Source organism: Rhinolophus sinicus, chromosome 8, assembly GCF_057876585.1.
Source record: "Rhinolophus sinicus isolate RSI-liver-muscle chromosome 8, RSI-T2T, whole genome shotgun sequence".
In the NCBI taxonomy this organism is placed as follows: domain Eukaryota; kingdom Metazoa; phylum Chordata; class Mammalia; order Chiroptera; family Rhinolophidae; genus Rhinolophus; species Rhinolophus sinicus.
This window is the reverse complement of record NC_142508.1, coordinates 3859885-3873751: the sequence shown is the minus strand read 5'-3', so window position 1 is coordinate 3873751 and position 13867 is coordinate 3859885. Positions and strand designations below refer to the sequence as shown.

General features: G+C 55.0%; 1 protein-coding gene across 4 annotated transcripts in view; it reads right to left on the bottom strand.

Moving 5' to 3' along the window:
- The window catches only part of KCNH2 (potassium voltage-gated channel subfamily H member 2), a 31403-nt gene that overhangs the window by 14010 nt on the left and 3526 nt on the right, over positions 1–13867 (bottom strand). The window lies entirely within an intron of this gene.

Sequence of the window (13867 nt, the reverse complement as noted above, 5' to 3'; positions counted from 1 at the left end):
CACCAGACGCTGCCAGACTGAGCTTCCACCCCGCACCTGCCCGCTGCAGCTTGCTGCTGGCGAGGCTCTCCCTTTCTCCCCACCTGTCTCGCTTCTGGAGCTGTCTCTTCCTATGCACATTCTCCCTCACACTGCTCCTTTTTCCCTCCACCTTGTCATCTCATTTTCCCTAGTCTCTCAGTGTGTGCCTGCTTTCTCTCTGTAAGGCAGTGTGGCGTGGTAGTCATGCCCTCAGACTTTAAGCCCAGGGTCTCTGGGCTCAGAATCCAGCTCTGTTCTTTAGTCATTTACGCATTAGTCTTAAATGTTTTAACCTTCTGGTGCCTCATTTTCCTCATCTATAAAATGGGAACGATAATAATGCCTTTCTCATGAGTTGCAAAGATTAAATAAGTCAACATATGCAAAGCACCTAGGGCAATGCCTGGCATGCCATGAACACTATACACAGGTTAGCGATTTCTTGTGCCCATCTTTGCTCTGTCTATATTCGTCCCCAGTTGTGGGGACGCAACAAGATATGTTCAGCAAAAGTTTCAAAATCTTTACAGCAACTTGGCGTTGCCATGATGTCCAAGCAAGTGATTTCGTATTTCACAACGGTAGTGGCCTTGGTCTGTGACATATTCGAAATAAAGGGAAGTGACCCTTCACCGGAGTTGAGACGCACTGCTTCTAGGTCCTACTTACATCTCTGTCTCGCCTTGTCTTTCTTTTCTCTCCCAATCTCTCTGTCTGTCTGTCTGGTCACCAGAGCCCCATAGCAGGTGAGGACAGTCCACCAGGCCAAATACACCCAGTCTACCCCTATTCCCTGCCCAGCACACTCCCCCCTGCTGATTCCAGGGGGGAGGGCACACCCAGTCGCCCTCCCTGCTGCTGATTTCTCAAAGAGACCCTGACACACATGTGAACATCTGTTCTTCCTTCTCTATTGACCTTGTGGGACCAGGCAGGCCCCTCATGTCCCTCTCTCCCCAGGACAGAGACTTCTTTCTTTTCTCACTTCCCCTACTCATGTTTTCTCTGAACTATAGGGGCCTAGCTCACCAGTGTCTGCATCCCCTCTGACGGGCCCAATACCTAGAACAACACACCAGGGAGCAGGCCCTGACCAGGGGAGGTCGTGATGGGACAATGCTGACAGTGAGGGAGGGGCCCAGGATGGAGAGTGGCAGAGAGGAGGTGACGGTGGTGAATCGAGTCAAGGGAGAGGCCAGCAAGCTGGAGGGGCACTGGATGGTGTTTGATGCCTGCCACCAAGCCCAGGGTGGGGGAGGGTGCCTGAGCAACTTTAGATATGGCCTGAGCAGATAAGGTACAAAGGCCCTGATTCCTATAGACCAGCAACTCTAATAGCTGATCTTCTGAAGGAGGAGATCTTCTGAAACCAACTGAAATAGGATGGCACTGGAATGAGGGGGCTGGAGCAGGAGAGGGGCTGGCCGGAATTCTCCACCCTGCCCAAAGCCTTTCCACTCGCTGTATCCCAGGCCCTCACGGCTCAACCCTCAGGACCTGGGCTGGAGGACTCTGTGTGGGTCTCCAACAGACACTCCTGTCCCCTGACCTCTGGCCTCTGACATGGCCCAGCTGAAGCATGGCTGTGGTATTGGGAGCTGCAGGGGGCCGGGCCCAGCTGGAGACCATTTGGCACTCAGACAGCCCGCCTAGAATTTATGTCCTAATATGGTGATGGCCGGCAACGGCCTGCACAGGGACTGGCCCTCTTTGGGACTAAGGAGAGGCCACAGACCAAGAAACCTTAGCCCTGGAGACCCCCAACCCCCACCCCGTGAACCCCAGTGATCCAGCCCATGATCCTCATTCCTCACCAGGAAACTTGTCCCAGGGAAGTCCAGAGTCTGGACCCTGGAGAAGCCCAACCCTTCAGGACAGCCTGGGGATTCTGCCCACAACAAACAGCCTTGGGATTCTGAACTTGAGGCCTCAGCCTCCTGCCCACTCCATTCAGGATTCTCAGCAGGAGAGGCCAGAACTGCCCAGGACCCTGGCATCACACCCCCGGGCAGGCTGCAAAGACTCCAGGTAGAAGCCGCCTGACAGCTCAGGCTCACCCCAGACTCTCGACACACACTCACACACAGAGCCCCCGTGGCCCTCTCCCTTTGTGACATTCAAGGAATTTTTCCTTTCAAATAACCCTGTCAAAGCCCAGCATATTGCAAAAATGTGACCTGGAGCCCTGCCTGATGGCTGCGGAGGGGCGGGGAGGAGGCTCCAGCTGCTATTTTCAAGGGGACATGGAAGGAAGGAAAGCGGGTGGCCCGAGTCAGCCAGGGCTCTCTGAGGCTCTGCCTCCCACCATCCTGTAAGGTTGGCTGAATCTTCTGTGAGCTGCCACATCACCCACCCCCAGCCCTCCAGCCAGACCTGCCAGGGGATCCCATCCCATCACGGGCTGGGATTATGAGGGGGAAAATCCCCGAGGGCAGCTAAGGGTCAGCCAAGCCCGGGGTGGGGCACAGCTAGTGCAGAAAAAATCACAGCCTGCGGACAGCTGAAAAGAAAAGCTGGGAGTCAGCGGCTAAGTTGCTTCTGGGGGCCCTGAGCTGGCCCTTGCGCACACAGCAGTGCCTCGCCCCCCACCAGCCCTGCTCCTGCTAAGCCCAGGCCCCCTCATCACTCTGCTATTCTTCTCCCTCTGCTCTTGCCCTGCCCCCAGAGTGGCTCCCAGAGGAGCAGAGGCTGACTTCGTAGGCGCTAGGCTGCAGTTCCTCGGAGAGCCACTCTGTGGCAGGCACAGCCCACACTCCTGAGACAGCCAGTGCCGGGAGCTCTCCAGGAAGTAAGGGAGGGATGGAAGAAAGCAGAAGAACCCCCACACTGCCCGTAGAAAGGCCGCGGGGTTCCCCAACACAAAGTGGAGAGCATGGGCTGCGGAGTCAGGTGGCCTCTGCTCATTGTGTCGGAATGACCTTGGGTAAGTCACCTCCTCTCCCCGAACCCCAGGGTGCTTGTATGTAGCATGGGGGAGGTCACTCCCACCCCACAAGGCTGGAGGAATGAATGACATGACATGTGTGAAGCAGAGACTGGGCCCATGGGAGGTCCTGATAATAGGAGAAGAAAGAGAGGGAGAGGTGGGTGGATGGGTCTCAGCAATGCAAAGGCCCCTGGGGCCACCTGGCTCCTGTGGCTGATGTGAAGAACACTCTACTCACACACCCCAAACCCCAGCCCCAGCAGAAGAGTCCTGGCTCTGGGTCAGGAGGCTGGGTGCCCAGCCTTTGCCTGCCTCCTGGGATTCTAGGCACCCTGTCCCTGTGGGGATGGAAACAAGGAAAGAAGATGCAGTCACACACAGACAGAGGTCATGTAGCTCACAGCAGGGGAGCGGGAGGGGTAGTAGGAGGGGCCCCGGGGGAGAACCAGGCCTGGACACATTCCAGCTGTAGCAGGCACAGCTCCTCCTGACCCCAGAGAATGCCATGGTTCATCAGAACACAACGCTGGCTTGCTTTCATCTGGTGCCAACCCACGCCCAGCAGTACCCCCAGGGACATTGTCCCTGCCCAGCATCCCAACCCATCCAGGGGCCCCACCCATAGTCCCAAACCTGATTTCCCACCTCTGGGCACCCCTGGCCTCAGCTGGGCCCCAGGCAAGAGCCACACTCGGCTTTAGCGGGGGTAGGCCTTATCCATCGGGGCAGCACAGGATGGGGGGAGGCTGGCAGGGACCCTGAGTGTCCTTGAGAAAGCTTCCTCCCCCACGAGTACTCACTGAGCGCATGCGTGTGAAGCCTTTGGGGCAGCATGAACAACACGGGCCTGGCGCCTGCCCTCACTGAGCCACAAACTCAACAGGACCCCAGTTTGGAGCCTGGGTGAGATGGAGGAAGCGAGAATAACCCAGGAAGAGGGAGCAGCCCAGGTAGTAGAGCTGATCTGCTGGACCATCAGGACACTTGGTCAATTGCTGTGTGACTGTGGGCAGGTCATCCACCTCTCTGAGCTTCAGACTCCCTGGGGGTACCACCAGGACAAGTGATTCCTGCCCTGGGTGCCAGATAACATGACAGATGGCCTTGTGGAAGCATCCAGAGCTGTAACAAGGCAGGATGCCAGGTCCCTGCAGGGAAGGTGACCTCGGGGAAGCAGCCATCCTAGCCCAGGTCACCTCCCTGCCTCACTCCCAGCAGGAAGAGCTGGGCCCAAAGTCACTCTGAGGGCAGGAGGCTGGGGCCCCAGTCGGCCCTGTCCGCCCCCAGGCAGAGAGGCTGTCTCCGTGCAGCCCAGGGCTGTGCAGTGTCAGGTTATATTTAGCCTGGTGGCGGCGACAGGAAGATGCAGAAGGAGCCGCTCCTGGACGGGGGCCACCGTGTCGCTAACACTGCTCTCATGGGCAGCCAGGGGCCTAGGGAAGCCAGGGACATTGAAGGCCCAGGGGACAGAATGGGGGAGTCTGAGAGGCCAGCCAGTGAATGAGTGAGTAAGCGTGCATGCGTGTGTGTGCGTATGTGTGTGTGTGTGTGTGTGAGAGAGAGAGAGAGAGAGAGAGAGAGAGAGAGAGCGTCCTCTGCCCCTGCCTCCAGGGACTGAGTGATACAGCCGTCCCCGGGGAACACTCACTGTGGGGCAGGTGCTGGAAATCACTATCTAGACCACAGCTCACGGAGAAGGGGCATCTCCAGACGGACCCTCCACCACCCTCCCAACCTGACACCTTCCCAGGGATTTATTAATAGAGGGCCATACAGAGGGCCTCCGGGGCCTATGCGCAGTCATCCTGACGCCCCCAAACCCACCTGTGCCATCTTCCCCCCACCACTCCTACCACGGCAACAGCCTCAAGAGAAATGCTCCCTGTAGAAAAGCCCTGGGGCCCAGCCCAGCCCTGCACCAGTCTGCTGGGTGCCACTCAACCTCTCAGGAATGCAGCCTCCTCCTGGTCTCTCTAGTGGGTATCACCAGCCCTGCTCCCCAGAAGCCCTGGAAAGATGAAGGAAGGCCATCCTTATGCGCAGAAAGCTACGCTCACGGATCCATTCTCATCCCCTCTTCCCGGAGGCCTCCACACTTCACCTCTCTCCTCTGACTTCCTGGAGTCTGTCCCCCGCGGAGAACAGGATGCCCTATTCCCAATCATATCAGGCCCTTCAGCCTGTCCTCCCAGCCAGGCCTCCCCCCGCTGCTCACATAGACACACTGAGTCCCAACGAGGCTGGACTCAGCACCCCTGCAGCGCGCCCCCGCCTCACCCGGTTCTCCTGCTCCCCACGGCCCCCACCCTCCTCCCCTCCAGTCCGCCCACCCTTCTAGGCCCCGCAGGACCCCTCTATAAAGATTTTTTTGATGGCTCCATCCAGCCCACCTAGATGTTTCTCACTGAGAACTCTTCTAAAACTATATCCCTAATTTAGGAGATAATTGTATGCTGGCTTCTGGGGTGAGCTTTCTCTCTCCCCAGAATCAGAGCCCTGGGGCCAGGGTCAGGCTGGCTTCATGGGAAATACTGGGTAAGTAGGACTCTGAAGACTGATCGTGGACTCAAGGCCATCTCCCCACCTTCTATCCTCCCTTTGAGACTCAGAGACCCCAACTGTCCTTCCACAACAGAATCTGCCCCTTTCAAACCTATCCTGAGTCTAGACAGCAGTCGGAACCACTATAGGAATTCAGGTGGTATCTTTGGCTGAAGTTCTGTGTAATCGGTCAGCAGTCAGCATGGAATACAGGTGGGTATTTCTGAGCTTCACACCACTTCACTGCGACCCCCACAGAGCCACCTCTACCAAACAACCTGGGGCCCTGCCCTCCTCCAGGGCTCTGAAAGCTTCTAGAACTGTGCCCCATCTTGGCCCCCAGCAAACCTCAGACAGCCTGGTGATACCTTGAGAACACCCCACCCTAATTCCCACTCTCCATTGGTCAACCTTTTGGCCACAGCTTCTCACTCATTAAACCGAGGGACTCATCCACCTCACGGGGCACCAGGACACTCCAACAGAGACAGGCACACGTGAAAACCTCCGGAAAAGTCCGAGGGAACTTTTAAACATCAAAACACATGACAATGACACAAATATAAACAGAGAAAACTGGCATTATGTGCAGACATTAGGGTTATCTCCTTAGAGAATCAACAAAATCAACAGATAAACTATTAGAACTAATGAGAGTTCAGCAAGGCTGCCTGATACAAGATTGGCCCACACAAACAGACAGCATCTCTCTCCACCAGCATAAATATATTAGAATTGCTGGTCAAAAGTAAGACCTCTTTCATAACAGCAACAAAACAATCAAATGTTTAGAAATTGACCAAGAATGCACAAGGCCTGTATGGGGGAAAAAATACAAAACAAAACTTTAAACTAATAAAGGATACAGAAATAATCTGATAAATAGAAGGGTAATCAGGCTCTTGGATGGAGCAAATGTTATAAAGATATCAATCCACAAAACCAATCTAATTCCAGTCAAGATTCTAATGGGGTTTTTCTTTCCAGCAATTTGATAAACTTTCTCTAAAGTTTATAAAGAAAAAGGAAGGCCCTCCAATATCTATCTCAACCTTTAAAAAGAAGAATAAAGAGGGAAGACTTGCCTTACATACTAAGATATATGAAATGTGATCGTTTTTTTAATGTGGTTTGATGCAAGAACGGACAAATAAAGATGGGAACAGAACAGAGAGTTCAAAGGCAGACCCATGGATATACGGGAAATTAACCGGTGATACAGGTGGCCCCACAAATCAATGGAAAAGAACAGGCTGTTTACTAGATGTGTTGGGAAAATTGGCTCAGTACACGGAAAAAAATACAACTTGATCCCTACTTGACACCAGACAGAGGTTGGCTCAGAATGGATTAAAGACCCAACTGAGAAAGGTAAAACAATTAAGTTAATAGATGAAAATGTAGACCTTTGCCACCTCTGGATGGTGAAGAATTTCTTAAACAAAACTTCAAAAGCACAAACAAAGCTAAAAATCAATACATGTTTTGTATCAAAACTAAGCATCTTTGTTGGATAAATTTAACAGATGACTGAATGGGAGAAGGTATTTGCCATATCTTGATTCAACAGGAATTAATAACCAGAATATATCTATTGTACATTTGACTGTATGCATTTGTATTTCTAGAACACACAAGTAACTCCTGCACACCAACAAGAACAAAAGACAGCGGCTTCAATAGAAAAGTAAGCAAAGGATATGAGCCGGAGATTCATAGGAAAGTAAACCCGACAGGCTAGCCAGCCTAAGAGATGGACGCTCAGACTCATGTGAAATCAAATGCAAATTCAAGCAGCAAGATATCACTTTCACTTATTAGACTGGCAAAAAATTAGACAGGTGGATAATGCCAGGTGTGGCAGAGATGTGGGGGAAACAGGAATCTGGTGTCCTGTGTAGGTGAGTGATGACGGATGCAGCCACACTGGTGCATTCGGACAGAACTTTGTTGAATTATGTATCCACAGACCCTGTGACCCAGCAATTTCACCCGTGGGGATGCATCCCAAAGATACCGTCACATGAGTCCCAAAGGGGCCATGGGTGAGAATGTTCACTGCAGCATTATTTGTGGAGATGCTCTGGAGGACCCCCCTCCCCCGGGAGCACATAAGGTGGGTATACCCCACAGAATGTGAAGCTACAGACTCGATGTCAAGTAACAACCTGGATGGACTTAAAGGCATACGCCTGTGTAAGGAAGTGAAGGCCAGAATACAATACATAGCGCGTGTCATTTACATAAATTAAACCTATATGCATCCAGACAAAATACACATTTTGCAAGAACATATGCAAGCAAACATTCACAGGAAGTACATTTGAATGGTTGCCTAAGGGGAGGGTAATGAGACTGGAGAATGAGATAAAAAGAAAAAGAAGAAAAAAAAACATCAAGTGAAAGAGAAAGGAAAAAACAATAACACAAAGATCATGGTTTCCGTGATTTGGGGGGGAGGCAGGAGCTGGGGCCAGCAGCAGCCTGGGCAGGGAGAGAGGAACAATCAGGGATTGTGAGCAGGACACAGGGCGAGGAGGGAAGCATTACAGCGGAGGCTCACTTCCCACGATTGGCCAGGACCTGCAGCCACCTGGGTGACACCCTGCCTAATGGCAAGCGAAATGAGTCTTGGCACTTGACTCTGCCTTATTGGCATCTATCACCTGATTTCCGGCACCTCTCCCAGCAGTACCTGGGAAGACAGGTGTTTGATCCCACTTAGCAAATGAGGAATTGCGGCTCTGGGAACTGAGCTAAAACCCACGTTTCCTGGGGCCCTGAGGCCATTATACCCCAAAGGGGCCCTCGGCGGCAAGACAGCCTGTGGGTGGAGGTATTCCACGCCCAGCAGGGCTCTGGAGTGGAAAGAAGGAAACTGGATCTGAGGCTCCACTCAGGTACCCACCAGCTGGGTAAATGGGCAAGGCCCCAAGCCTTTCTAAGGAAGAGTTTCCTTCCTGTGAAAAGATGGAGAGGGCCGTGAGGACCACCTGCCAGAAAGCACACATCCCAGCTTGCAAACTGGAAGTGCACTCACAGGGAGTGTGCCCTGAGCCTGCCACTGCAGCTGCCACGGCCCCTCCCCAGCTCTGCACCCCCACCTACGCCTCCTCTGTCCATCTCTGAGTAGGGGGAAGCTAGGAGTCCCAGATGCCTTCCCTGTACCCCACAATGCCTCCCACACACAGCAGGATTCCCAGCTCTCTCAGTGACCACCTCAGGCCACCTCTCCCCGGCCCACCTTCCTCTGGCCCTGACAGCCTCCCCATCCTCTAAGACCCCTCCCGGCCCTGGCATTCTATTACTCTTAAGGCTTTTCACAGAGGGAGAGACTGAGGCTCAGAAACGGAAAGTGACTTGCCCAAAGTCACACAGCCACTCTGAAACTGAGCCAGAAATGACTCCCAAGTCCCTGACACCCAGTATAGGGCTTCTGCAACACAGCACGCTGTCCACCTCTTCATTCCTTCATTCATTCAGCAAACATGTACGAGCTCCCACTATACACTAGACACACAGATACAATAGAGAACAATACGGGCTGCTGCCTGTCCTCACAGAGCTTACAGTCTAGTGGGAGAATTCGGACATGGCCACCCCATCCAGAACCGTGATCAAGGGAGATGGTGGGCCAAGGAGAAGACTTTGCCTCGGCCTTAGCCTGCTTCACGTCACCAAATCAGAGAGAGGTTCCTTCGAGGTCAACCACAGATCACAGCATGGAGATCTTTATGGGCCCTGGATTAAGGACAGGAGGGGACTTTATGGGGACAGTGGCTCATCCAGAGCCTCTCCCATAACAACCACCTGTCCCAGGTGTCCCTCCAATCTCCCCCTCTGTCCCTGACCCCAGGGTCCTCCTCTCATGTCACGGAGGAAAGTTGCTGTTAAACTCCCCCCGCCGTCCTTCCTGCCTGCAGGGCAGGGGTGATGCGAGAGAATGTGTTTTTAAAGAAAAAGGCTCATTCTCCACCTAAACGAAAGGTTCCCTAATGGAGGCATTTTAGGCCCCCTCGGGAGAGACGTTTAAGCGTGAAAGGGCTTTCTTGGAACCGCTCAAGTCACACTACCCTGGAAGCCACTTCTGAGCAGAAAAGAGGCTGAGTCTCAGCCCGCCTCACACATACACACACCCACGCCATCCTCCTGCTGCCCACAGACTCCCTCCCCAGAGCCCAAGGCCACCATCAAACTCTGCTCCCATCCCAGCCGGTTCTGTGCAAATATTTACATAGCTCCTCTCTGGGGGCTACAGCAGACACAACATGGAGGAGCCACCCTCCCGACACTCTCCAGACCCCAGAGTTGGCCAGCAGTGGCTGACACCCTCAATCCTGGCAGGTCTGCCTTGCCCCCAAGGTGGGGCTGGGACAGGAAGTCCCCAAGCAGGCCAGATCACCCTGCTCCTGCTCAGGAGTGACCCCTCCCTGGAGCCTTGGAGGAGAAGTGCCGGGTGGGAGAGGAGCTGGGCTCTGAGGTAGGACCCTGGGCCCAGCTCCCGGCCACTTGCAGGTGCTCTTACCTGCCCTGTCTCCATGCAGCCCCAGACCCTAAGCAGGAGGCCCCAGGTGGCGGGAGACCGCTGATAGCTTTTGCATCTCAATAAAAATGCTCCCTGTGTGTCACCTCATCCTCTGGGGTTGATGCCAGGCTGCTCCCATCTCAAGAACACACCTAGATACCAGCCTCCATCTGACACGCCTGCCCAACTCAATATATGCAGGGGCTGCTTCACCAGCAACCCAGACTGATGGCGGCCTAGGGCCTGAGGGTCAGGGCCGGGAGAGGACGGAGGTGAGTGGGTGTCTGAGCTTGGGGAAGGGTCAGCCATGTGGAAGGAGGCGTGTGGGAGTGTCACAGCGAGGACTCTTACTTCAGAAGACAGGGAGGAGATCGGGAAATGGCCTGGGGTGTGTGGAGGGTCATCAGAGGCCCATAAGAGTGTCACTAGTGCTAGAAGTGCCTGCACAAGCACCGGGGAAGCTGGGGTCTGAGTCTGGGGACCGTAGACCAGTGGGTGTGGGGCTACCTCTGGGGCTCTGGCTCCCCATGGCATTGTGGACACCGGGATGCACGATGGCCCGCTGGTCCCCACCCCTCCCCCAGCCCACAGCTCAGCTGTTGCAGTGGGGGCCCTCTGACCCTGTTACCATGGCAACCAGCCTGCAGCTGGAACAGAGAAGCTGACAGACTCTTCTCTAGAGACACCCCCATCCCCACCCACGCACGGGCTCCAGGGGACACAGGGACATGGAGACCCAGCCAGGACAGGAAGAGGTATGGAGAGCCAGACAGAGCCCAGAGAGAGAAAGGCTCAAGGGGGCCGGTGGGAGGAAGGAGAGAGACAGATGTAGAGAGAAGGCGATAGAGACTGTGGGGACAGAGAGGCGGCAGAGAGGGAGCTGTGGGAGAAGAAAAGCAGCAGAGACCATGGGCACAGGCAGACAGGCTGGGAGATGGAAACAAAGACCAGAGGGACCACAAGAGATGGAGAGCAGGGGACCTCCATATGGCCTGGCAGAAGAAGGCAGCCAGCGAGGAGGAGGCGTGCTCGAAGGCACCCACAGCCACCCCGACGGCCATGCGGAGATACAGGTGGATGCCAGCACCTGCTGCCCAGGCACAGTCCCAGGGCCCTGCAGCCATGCTACCACTTGCCAGCCCCACACTGTCCAGCTCTGCTCCCAACACCACCTTAACCCTGGGCTGGACATTAGGGGCGTGGACACAAAGCCAGTGAGTCCCTGGCACCTTCTGTCTCTCCCTGCAGCCCCCCCCCCCCCCCCCCCGTCCAGCCTCCCTGCCTCCCAGCAGTCCCAGCACTGAGTAACGGAGCTGTCTGGCTCCAGGCCCTGATGCTGCACAGAGCTAGGCCAGAGGCACCGACACAGCACAGCTGTCCACAGTGGCGCCTGCCAGCACAAGGCCCCGCCTCCTGCCCAGCCACCCACCGCCCTGGGGCTAACAGGGACACACTCCCCCGTGGTGGGCCCAAGCAGAGACCCTGAGAAAAGCCTGGACAGAAACAAGACATGGCGTTGACATTCCACACCTCTGCCTCCATACTCTCTCCAGGCACAAAGGTGCGAGCTCATGCACACATGCATACAGAGCCCAGGTCACGTCTTGGGATCTTCCCAAGGGACTGAGCACCTCAAGGCGGAGGGAGGGGAGGTAGAGGAAATCTGTCTGCCTTCGAGGCCTCCAGCGTGAGGGCAAGTGGGAGACCCACATGACCTGAGGGCCCAACAGGAGATACCTGATCCCATGGAAACTCGGTAAGAGCAGAGAAGGGGCAAGCAGAGATGATCAGCACAGGATTTTCTGGGTCACAGCCCTATTTGGAGGAGTAACCTGAAGGGGGCAAAGAGCTTGAACCTGGGCAGGGGGCCTGGGTTCTAGTCCTACTCCCTCCACGGATTCGCTGGTAACTGGACCTCTGCTTCTCAGTTTCTCCATCTGTAACTCGAGTGGGCTGGATTAAGTGACCCTCAAGGTCACCAAGATTCCATAATAGTGCCTCTGCAGAAGGGGACCCGTGGCCATCCTCTCCCAGAGGAGCCAGCCTGGGCAGGGGTGAGGGCTAGCTCCCCACACACTACAGCGAAGACAGAAATACTTGGGCCCCTCACCAAGGGGCCGAGTGAGCACATTAGCCCAGAAGCAGAAACAGGCTCAAGGCAGTAACCACCTGTATTACATAATTCCTGGTGTTAGACCTGAACCCAGGACTTAGTGTATTCACATTCTGTTCATCACACCATAGTCTGCAACTTCCAAATAAAATTGTCCATAAAGTGACACACATCTATAGGTACCCCTGTAAGTGGTTGGTGTCATTTTTAGTATATGACAGCAGAGCAGAGTGGGTAGGGCTCTGATCCGACATGGTTCCACTCCCAGCTCTGCCACTCACTAGCTGTGTGACTTTGGAAAAGTTTCTTAATTTCCCTGAACTTGTTTCCTCATCCATAAATGGAGAAAAAAATTATATCTACCTCCCAGGGTTGTTGTGAAGATTCCATGAGATAATGTAAGTGGAACATTTAGCCCAGTGTCCAGCTCATAGAAACCACCCACCAATGTTAGCTAGTACCAGACGGCCAAGCAAAGAGATAGCAGATCTGCTTTGATTAAGGTTCTGAGAAACATCAATGAAAAAGCAGACAGAAGGCCCTGCCTTTAGAGTTTCCATCTAGTCTTGCAGCCTCTGCCTCCTAGCCAGAACCCCCATGTGCTGTGAGTAAATCCTCTTCTACAGGGCCCCCTCTAATGCTGCCCAGTGATGTCACAGGCTGGGCACCCCCACAAAAGGAGGGCCATTGGGGAATACAAGGCTTTACAGGGCAGCCTCAGCCAACTCTGAGCATACAGGGTTGGTTCCAAGAGGCAGGGCCAAGGCCACGGGGCTGCTGGCTCACTTTGCCTACCCCCCCCCCCAGGGGAGGCAGATCACGCTGTCTCCAGCAGGTAAGCTCCCTGTGGGCAGGAACCTCATCTATCTTGATCGCTGCTCTATTTGCAAGACCCTGGCTTCTGCAAATGCTCATCGGATACACACTGGTGAGCAGCAAGGTTTGGGCACCTGTGGACAGTCTAGTGGCACCTTCTGGAGCCACCTCCCCAGCGCGCTGCACTGCACTCCCTGAGCTGAGCCCATCCCATCAGGGCAGGCGTGATGTGGGAGCAGTCCAGCCAGGGCTCTGTTTATCCGCTCTCCGGAAGCCCAGAGCAGCTGCGCTAGGAGGCGGTGGCTGAGCGGAGACACCTGGCGCAGGATGGAGGGTGAGGCACTCAACAGATGAGACAAAGGGAACTGAGGCTGGGGAGAGGTGCACACCTCATGCCAGATGCAGCTGAAGTGCAGAAGAGAAAGGGGACAGAAGAGGGACAGCAGAGAGTGAGCCAGAGTTCTCTGGTCTTCCCAACCCTCACCCTGGGTGACAACTCACCAGACCAGACACCTGGCAGGGGCTGCCCTAGGGTAGCTTGTGGCCTGTGGCCTGAGGTCAACGCTCATCCGCCAGCCTGACCTATTACCTCCGTCCACGCACGCACCTGCCATCGCTGCCCCTTCAAACTCCAGCCCTCCTAGCTCAACGTGCCCACATCTGCCCACGGAGGAAGGAACCAGAGGCGCCAGACCCACAGCCAAGCAGCCCCTTGGCCACCCTGAAAACCATCCCACCAGAGAGAGTGAGGTAGTGACCCAGGCCGCCTTGCAGCACCAACGCTCAGCCCGCGCCTCCCACCTGGCCCACTGCAATGGCCCCAGCTGAAGTCACGCCCCCAAGGAACCCGCCCATTCTTCTGCCAGGTCCCAGCCATTCTTCTGCGGCCCCCATCCCACGGTCCCCAACCCCAACCCTGGTCGCT